The following is a 10,951-nucleotide window of genomic DNA, read 5'->3' on the forward strand; positions in this document are numbered from 1 at the left end:
TTTTAAAAAAATAAAAAATAAAAAAATTTAAGAGTATAACCATAAATTAACATGTCCACAGCAGAAGCTGATAATCAGAAGCAAGGGGTGAGCAGCTTCTTAGAATCAATTTTTTTGAGTTAAAATAAGCTGTTAGAATTAGAAGCTGTTTGAAATAAGTTTAACCAAACAGTCCAAAATAACTTTTTCAAAACTAAAAGTCATAAGTTAGCTCTGAAAAGCTAAAATAAACACCCCCAATGTAACTAAATTAATAAGTGTGTGAACTAAGAAATGATGTGCACAAAGTGTAAATAGTGTGTGGAAATAGAATTATCCCCCAAAATGGGTTAAAAGCCAAAAACTGGTTTTTAACCAACTTTCCAAAGTGCCCCTAGATTGTGAAAATAGCTAGTTGTGAACGAAATTAGTAGTGATAAATGAGTGAAATTAGCTACGCACTTAACCGTTTAAATTGAATTTGTAAAAAATTTAAATGAGTTTTTATCGAGTCTGGTGTTTTTATGTAGTTTTAACTTTGTTGAATTGAATTCAATGACTAATTGATTGCTTAAATTTTATTTAGGATTATTTTGGAAAATAAGTTAGAAGTTAATTTTTAATTTTTTTAAAAAAAAATGTGTAAAAAAAATAGAGAAATGATATGACTTAAAATAGATTAAAAACCAAAAATATGATTTTTTTTATCTACTTGCCAAACACAAGCCTTAAATATTTTATCGAGTTTTAAAATGTATTTAAACTTGATTTGTTTACTTGACGAACTGAGAGTTGTTTTGAAAAGTGACTATCTTAATTGACTAATTGATTTTTTACAAAAAAAAATATTTACAAAAAATAGAGAGAATAGTTGATTTTTTAGTAATGACTTTTTGACTAAAGAGGATGTTTGGGATGATGATTTGAGATTAAAATAGCCAAAAAAAACAAAAAAGACTAAAATAATCAGTAAGATAAAATATCATATCTTATCCTATCAAACAATCACTTTTTTTTTACAATCATTTATTTAATTACAAAAAAAAAAATCGTAATTCATTTTAAACACAACTTTTTTCATTGACTAAAATAATTAAAATATCAAAAAATCGAATTAAAATAACCAACACCCTAAACAACATCAAAATAGCATATTACCAAAACACCCTGAATTCGAATGGATTTTTATCGAGTTGAAGCCGAGCTGAGTTGGAACTATTTTTTTTCTTTTATCATCCCTCAAACAAAATGGAGGAGCAATGATAACATACGACTGTGGAGTACGTTGATCGTAGTTTTGACCGTTAGATAAGTCTGGAAATGAATTTGTATTTGTATCTGACGGCGTGGAAAGAGGCAAATGTACAGCTTAGGAGTTGTCGGAGAAAAATTCGAGCCAGTTACCAAGAAAAGGACAGTTTTGTTCTCGGCGATACAAAATGTAAACAAAAAGTCGCCGATATATCATATCATAGAGAGCAAGGTCATGTCAATTGGGTGAAAGTCATTTGATTAGAGGCTGCTATAAAAAATATTATAAAATTAGGAAGAATGCTAGTGTCTTTTGGGAGTAACTTTTTGATTTTTTTTTTTGGTCTTTTTAATTTTTTTTTTTAGTGAGAGGAGAAATAAGTTAAAAGTTGAGAAATAATTTTTAACATATTTTTTAAAATAGGCCAAATTAATTTATTAACTTTTTAGTTTATTTGAGTTACTTATCTATTTATTTTTACGTGTAAAAAATAAAGAGGTAATGTAATTTAAGATCGCGTTTGGTAAGTGATTTTTTTAGTCAAAAAGTTAAAAAAGTTATTAAAAAAGTCAAAAAATCAATAATCTATACAAAAAAGTCAAAGATTTTTTTTTTTTACTTTTTGCACATCTTTTCGTAGAAAGTCAAAAAATCATTTCGAACATACTAATTTTTTTTATATCATATTTTAATCAAAAAGTCAAATGTTACTAAGGGCTATTTTGGGAACTTGGCTAAAAGTCACTTTTTTTGGTTAGTAGCAAAAGCCAAAAGTTGGCTTTTTTGGTTTTTTTTTTCATTTGGCAAGTTGGTTTTTAGCCAACGGTGCAATTACAATTTTACCCCTCATGGGTCACAATGTGTTACATAGGTTCAGTTGTAAATATTTTAAATAAATTGGGGTAGTTTAGTCATTTTATTATGATTTGACATCATAAACAAATATTAATCAAAAAAGTCAAAAGTCACTTTTTACCAACTTCCCAAATCATTTGTCTAAAAAAGCCAAAAGCTTGGTTAAAAGCCAAAAAGTCACTTTTTACCATCTTCCCAAAACAACCCTAAAAAAATCTATTCCCAAACGAGGCCTAAATAAGCTAAAAAGTCAATGCTGACTTATAAGTCTTTCCAAAAGAGGCTTAAAAGATTTATCAAAATTTTTACTTAATATTTCATATTAGTATGAGACCTATACTATGCAGGTCCCACATCTATGTGAGATATTTAGTAAAAAAATTTATATATTTGTAACAACTTGAAAATTTAAGTTGTCCCTTAAATTTTATACTAGTATTACGGTTGTATGTGATAATATATTATTAAATAAATAATAATAAATACAGAATCTAATTTGATATTGGATTATCAAATATGAAATTAATTAGAGATTATTATTTGAGACCAAATTAACATAAATATAGAATTATAATACTAATTGGGCCAAATTAAAGTTAAAGATAATAAATAAATAAATATAAAAGTAAGAGTACAAAATAATAATAATAATAATAATAATAATAATAATAATGGGTGTGGTAGTAAAATAAATAATTAATTTTTTGTTGGTATAAGATAGAATGTAATTTAATTAGAAATTAATTTATTTATATAGTTATACTAAAAAATTGAGTCAAAGTATAATTATTTTAAATATTTATTAAAAATAAATATAAATTTATATAATTTATAAATCAAATTTGGAAAAGATACGCGCTGGCCACGTAGCTAATGTTCGGAGGTGATCAAATGGAATAAAAGAAAGGAAAAATGAGATAAAGAGAAGGGAAAGAAATGAAGAAAAGGAAGAAAAAAATAATGGAAGTCGAGAGTCTTTTTGGTAGTGAAAAGAAAGAGTAAGGTATTAAAATTAAAGTGAATTATATTATACCTTTAGTTACTATAATATATTTTACATATATTTTGACTTACCATAATTTATTTTATACAAGCTATATTTTATAAATTATATTAATTCAAGTTATGTTTTAGAAATATTTTCAGTTACGTGGATTAATTTCTAAACTCTATTTGTTTAAATGAAACACAAGAATATGTTTGTTTAAATTTTAAAGAATATTTGATTATAACTTTATAAACAATTATGTTTTGTAAGTACCACCACGAGAGTCTCACGCCTTGTGGGACTTAAATAATAATTGGCCTCTGTTTGGTCACTTTGTGACCCTCTATTGTCATGGATCTATTGACCTCTATTCTGTGTGGAGATAAGTGATACACTATTGTGGGAGTCACCTCTATAATCCGTACGAGCCACCTTTTGAATCTGTATCTCTGTTCTAACTATCATTCATGTGACCTCTGTTCTGTTCTGTTCGGTACCGTGGTTATGGCTACTTATTTACATAATCTCAGTGTTGCTGCTTAAATGATTATTTGTTCAGATTAAGTTATCTTATATATTTTAGCTACATAACTATCCGTGATTATTTTGTGTCCCTTATACTCTTGGCATAATATTTCTCACTCTACCATGTGCTTATAGTTGTTTATCAATTTTCAGGAAACAATGCAATTCAGAAATAACTTTTGGAAAGTCTTAGACGCAGGGCTGAGGAATAGACACACACAACACTTTTATGATATTTTTATATGTAAATATCGACATTTTTGGTCAATAAATTTTGTTATAAAAATAGAAACTCCAGTGATTATTTTGGTATCTTCACTTAAATATTATTTTCACTCGCGTTTATTAATTTATTTAAGAATTGACCGGAGGTAATCTCAGTTACTGGCCAACACGATACTTAACCCTTGGATACGGGGAACGAGTCGTGACGATATCTTTTGAGATATCTACTATTACTCTTACTTTTAATGGTGTTTGGTTTAAAATAAACATCATAATATGTACTTTCAAAAGAGGTTTTTTTTTTTTTTTTGAAAAATAAGAAATCAATGATACTTTAAAAATAATTACAAATTTATAGTAATTTTTATATACTTTAATGATTAAAATCATAAACTTTTCAATGAATTTGTTATTATTTTAGAAGAGTATCACTGATTTGTAAATTTTTCATTTTATTTCAAGTTCAAATCTTAATTTTAGGAGAAGTTTATTTGGTGGTCTTGGACATGGCAACGTAGTGCCCTAGAGTGTTGTGATAGGTTGAGGGACTGTGATTTATAATTTTGTGTTGGATTATGAAGAATAGCAGTGGACATGATGTTTGGTGTTTAGTAAGGAACATTCTTTGGTGATGCCGCTTGACTACTAAAATAAATTTTGTAATTTTAAGGAATTTGAGGGGTTTATGGAGTCCATTGCAAATTTCATTTCGATGGTTTGAACTATTTATTTGTAAGACTCATATATCATCTATAAAAAAAAGACTACATTAATTGGATAATCATAACATTTTTATTTTATCATGTTTGTCTTTTATTATGATTTGGTCTCGTTTGGAGACTAAATATTTTAGTCAAAAAATTATTATAAATTATCACATTTCTCTTTTTATGTTTTATACATATTTTCGTAAAATATTAAAAAATTATTAAAATAATCTATTCTCAAATAAAATATGTAAAAAAATGTTTATTTTTTTTTTTAAATAAATAAATAAAATAAAAATAGAAGTTGTTCAATTTTATGGATGAGGTAATTTCAAAACCAACAAAATGATAATAATCTAGAATTTGGTGTAATGTTGATGTCATTTTTGTCTTATTTGTTTAGGTAACGAGACTATAAGGCACAATGATTGATAATAATGAAACTTCAATTAGTCAAATAAATTCATTCGTAATTAACAGATGAAAAAAAATAAAAAAAAAAATCATTTAATTAATTTGCTTTGTTTGTATTTTTTTTATTTTATTTTAAAAAGTTGATTCTATAAGTGGCGGATATAAAATGGATTAGTGGGGCCACTATCCCAACGTTACAAAATTGTAAAGGTAAATTGTACGGATTTTAAAAAATATATAATAAATTATATAATTTTGATATAATTATATTGAATTATTTTTAATTTTTAATTCAAATAATGTTGAGTTTCATTTTATCAATAATTTATTAGTTATATGGATAAAAAAAAGGACATTGTTATATCTTTTATACAAAATATATATTTTATATTATTTATTGTAATTTTTTAATTTTTATAAAACCCGATTAGTTAAATTAAAGGGGTATTTATTCATAAGGGTTGAACTTCTCTTATGTTGGCAATCTTAATTTGAAAGAGCATTTAGGCTTGATAGGTCCATTTTGGGATCGACTTCGGTGATTTGAATTGTTCACTTTTTAAGGCTCGTCAAATAAAATATTTATATAAAAAATTAAGATGATTGGACATCGGTAACTATATATTTGAATCAAATTTGTATTACAAAAAATAGATGGTTATTCTTGAAATTATATTTGTTGTCCATTTTTTTAAAGCAAATATGATTCAAACATATAGCTATTGATGTTGAATCATCTTCATTTTTTGTATAAATATTTTACTCAACGAGTCCTAAAAAGTGAACGGTTCAAATCACCAAAATAGGTAAAAAAAATGGGCCTACCAAGTAAAAGCGCTCTCTCAAGTTGAAATAACAACTTAAGAGAAGCTAAATCCTATTCATAAATCCGTTGTCACCTAGTTCCACTTACTCTAGATTATTTTCTTATGTTTTAATAAGAGTTGGTTTGGGATGTTCTAAAAAAGCGTACTTTTTAATTTATTGGCTTATATGGATTGGGTATGTGTTGCGTTTGATGTGATGTGTTAGAGAGGTGATGTGATTTAAATAAGATGATGTGACTTAAATATGATAGTGACTTTTTGACTTTTTGTATTATTTAGGTTATGCCAAACTTGGCCTAAGTCCTATGGGTGATATAATTACCAAAATACCTCTAATAATAATAGGATGAAGCGCGTATTAATATTCAGATTGACAGTGTGAATGGTCCATGATGTGAACATTTATACTGTCAATGTGAATATTCATATTGTCAAAGTTATTAATTTATTTTTATTTTATAAAATTACATATTCAAGTGAGATCTTATTTGATAGGTCTCATTAATTCGGTGTCAAAAATATAAATTTCGTAAAAAAAATATGTACACCAAAAATATATAAAAGGTATAAAATAGTCCAAAATAGTACACACTAAGTTGCTATGGATTCAAAAAATATTTATAAGAATAAAATTATTCGTAAAATACTTTAAATATGAAAATTAGGATTCAGTGGATCAAATATTCAAATAATAGGACTTATTAGAATACAAAAATATGTTATGCATTAATTGGAATACAAGTATTTGAAGAGAATTTTTAATAAATTCTCCTAAATTAAAACCATATTCTCATATGAAATTATTTATTTCTAATTTCCCATTAAGAATACTTTAGGACTTATACCTAAGCAATTAGTGCCTTATGAGATGGATGTTAGGCCTTTTGTTGTTGGTACTCCAATTGGACAAAATACTATTCAATTGTAGGGCTATTTTGGGAACTTGGCTAAAAGCCACTTTTTTTGGTTGGTAGCAAAAGCCAAAAGTTGGCTTTTTTGGCTTTTTTTTCATTTGGCAAGTTGGTTTTTAGCCAACGGTGCAATTACAATTTTACCCCTCATGGGTCACAATGTGTTACATAAGGTTCAGTTGTAAATATTTTAAATAAATGAGGGTAGTTTAGTCATTTTATTATGATTTGACATTATAAACAAATATTAATCAAAAAAGTCAAAAGTTACTTTTTACCAACTTCCCAAATCATTTGTTTAAAAAAGCCAAAAGCTTGGTTAAAAGTCAAAAAGTCACTTTTTACCATCTTCCCAAAACAACCCGTAATTGAGTTGCTTTTTTTGTTGTGTAAGAATGAGAACGTTTTAGACGCGAATCCAATCTAGTTTGACTCGAGGAAAGACAATAGCACTCAAACGGAGAAAATTGCACTTGAAGGGTTATTTAGGCTTACAACATCTCAATGTTCCTATGTCAAATCCTACAAAGTCATAATGTGCGCTCGAGTAATCTAAGTCGGTTCAATTTTTTATATACGTGTTTGTTGACCAGATCTACAGTGAAACTCTCATATATTCATCTTTAAAGTTGTAAAAAAACAAAGCTAGAAGAGTTCTAGAGTAATTGATCTTTGTACTTTGATGATTTGAGTGAAATCTATTCATCAGTGCAGTATGGATTGAAGAACATCAAAGAGTTTTGATTAGAAATTCAACATACAAGAAAAGATATATTCGATGGATTTCGAAGTGGCTTACAATTGAGGATTCGACATTGGCGCTGTGGATTCAGCGTTGGAGAGAGAAGCTATCCCATGGTAAAAATGGTGCTGGAATAGACATAAGGGATTGAGCCAATTTGATGTAGATTTGATAGGTGATTGTGTAAGAATTCATTGTGTACTTTTTTATAATTCTTAGTGAATTGTTTTGGTGGCCGGTGACCCATATTATTTCCACAATTAAATGGGTTTCAATTGTGATTTTTCATTTAAAAATTGATTGTGTCCATTCTCATTGTTTGAAAGTAGATCAAATTCAATCACTCTAGATTAGATTAGATCTAACTTTGATCGATTAGGAATTGCTATTACTTATTGGTGCATTGTTATTATTAAATCATAATCTCGAATGCTTAAGCTTTTCAATGAAGAAATATTATTGATCGTGAAAAAATCAATTTTATCAATAATACGTTAATTTAATGAATAAAAAATAATATTTTCATATCTTTATATTAAAATATATATTTTCTTTACTTGTCTGTGTGTTTACACCATTTATATTAGTTTTGATTTTTTTTTAAATTTATTGAAATTACGTTAAAATTATTGTTCAAACTGTATTTTCTCTAAATTATTAAGAAAGATAAAAATAAAAATAATAATTATTAGACAGTATTGGGGCACTATGTGACATTACTCTCACTAATATTATGCTTTTGCTCTTCCCTCATCACCAAATACGAAATCGTAAATCATATTCTCTCCATCGATCATAATACTCATAAAATATTATGCTTATGCTCTTCTCTTATCATTTGTCACCAAATCGTAAATTACATTTTTTTTACCAATCACAATGCTTGTGGGCGTTATCTGGTCATGCCTCATATCACCAAATAACTTCTCCAAATATAGGTATAATTAAGCCATAGTTTTTCTAAAAGTAAGGAATACAATTACGAGAAGTTATTTAGTGGTTTTGGGCATGATCACATGAAGAAGGTTGGACTCATAATTTTATATTGAATAATTAGAAAACAACATAAGGCATAGTGATTTGTACTTAGCCTCGTTTGGGAAGAGAGTCTTTTAGTAATTTTTTGATTTTTTATAAAAACAATATTAAAGAGAGTAATATGATAAATTATAGAAACTTTTTAATTTTTTTTTACTAAAATATTTACTCTCCAAATTACACCTTAGTCAAAGGGAGTTGGGGTTCCTATTGTGCCTTATGGCACAACAGGTCGCTATGAGGCCCATTGAGGGTGTGTTCCAAGTCTTTTTCGATGATCCGAACCGTTTATATTGTAAGGTTCGTCAAGTAGATCATCCATGCAAAAAATTAAGTAAATTGGATATCTGTAACCTCATAATAAGAGCGCATTTATTTTTTTAAAAAATCAACGATTAACATGATTTTAATAATTTTTTAAAACAATTAGGATTTGATCATAGAATTACATATGTCTAATTGATTTAATTTTTTATATAGATAATATATTTGATAAATCTTACAATATAAATAGTTCAGATCATCAAAATACACTTAGTAAATACCTCTATAGGCCTTTACACCAGGACTGTTGTGCCATAAGGCATAGCAGCAACCCTCAACCCTAGTCAAAGACATACCAACATGATATTCGTAGACCACTAAATAATTTTTTTGACAATACAACTGATTTTAACCTTGCACGAAATCTACTGTCAAATTTTGTTCAAATTAATTGTTATGAATGACCTGATCGAACCACCATTGGGATTTGGACCTTATTTTTATAGGAGCAAGAATCCTCTCTTTGCCTTCTTTACTTGCCCCCCTCCTTGCAAAGGTTAAGATTCACCCTAAGAGAATCCAATCGCCTAAATCACTTTATTAAAAAAAAAAAAAAATTACTTGCTCATATATCCAATGGTCCAGATCACCCCCAAGTAGAGAAGGCAAGGAGATTATCCTTGCTCTTTTTACAGATCTCTAGACCCTTTAAAACCAAGAGTAGAGTAATGGAGAAGTTAGGGAGAAATAACTGTGCACAATGGTGCAGTAAAAAAATATTTATAAATTAATAAAAATATTTATATATTTTAATAATCAAAATATTATATTTTTATATGATTTTATATATATTTTTTTTACTGTGTTGTCATTGGTAATTGACTTTCTTAGTTGGTTTTTTAACTTTTTGACTATTTTAGTTTGTGATTAAAAGTTTGTTTAGTTTGGCTTTTTTGACTTTTATTAGAGAAAAAGTAAAATGATTATAATTTGGATGTGACATTTTATCTTATTGACTTATTTAGTCTATTTTGCCTTTGTACTTTTTTAAGTCAAAAAGCTTTAGCCAAATAAGTTTTGTACCATTGTGCAGTTATTTTTACTTGTTTAAAGGTGGTTTGGTATTTGATTGTATTAGGACTCATTTGTCAACACTATTGTAACGCTTCGAAATAAATGTCATAAATCCATTCAAGACCATATGTAAATAACAATATGAGTCAGAGTATAATGTTTTTTCATTTCATGAGAGTTAATAGTATAAAAGAGTTTAACTAAATAAATGCCCTTTTTCAAGACCATGCTTAGTTACAACAAAAGCGGATATAAATCCAATACATGTAAGCCCTTGGTTTGAATCAAAATAATAACATAATACACAAAAGAGAAACCTTTGCTCCAAATCCCTCCAAGCTACTGGCTTGGCGGAGGCATATCATCAGCACCTGAAAATGGTTTTTTCCAAATAGGGTGAGCCAAAACTCAGTAGAAACAATCTAACAGAATGTATGAATCTTAACAAAGGTATAAGTATGATATGCATATCCAAAGCCCATGATAAAATCATTTATAACATTTTCACAAAACATACCATGTCGTGCTTTATACCTCAATTCATTTTATCTCAACTCATAAGCCATTCATCATTTTATTCAGACAACCAAACTGAGAGTACAACTCAGTGGGTCTCTAATCAACACAACCATTATACAAATATTTTCATTTTGCCATTTTACGGATATTTTGTCCGTGGGAATCGACACTCATGTATATGCGCGGTTTTTTGGCTTTCACCTTGGACATATAGGCCAACTTAATTCAATGGAGTCCACTCATTTCTTCTCACAAACATAGAGTACATCCCCTTTCTTCTTCCAAACATGATACATTTACAATTTATTAAAGACATAGCCATATTAAATGACAACGAATAAGAGATTAGTTTCAATTCACCTAATCTTCATGCAATTTCTACAAGAATCATAGCTATCCTCCACCGATAGCCCAAAATAAATATTTCTAAACAGATGCACAATCTTTAAGACATATAAATTACTTAAATTTCCATAGGTGAGAGATAACACATATCCAACTCCATCATTTATATAAACATTCATCCAATTTCATATTCTCAACACCAATTTCACTTAAATATACAAAATAACTATTTGAGACATTTTAGGGCAAAACTCTCATTTCTCCCAAAATTCACCCCGGGTATCAA

This window comes from Camellia sinensis, chromosome 4 (assembly GCF_055761805.1).
Source record: "Camellia sinensis isolate YWXY chromosome 4, ASM5576180v1, whole genome shotgun sequence".
NCBI classification, from domain to species: Eukaryota; Viridiplantae; Streptophyta; class Magnoliopsida; order Ericales; family Theaceae; genus Camellia; species Camellia sinensis.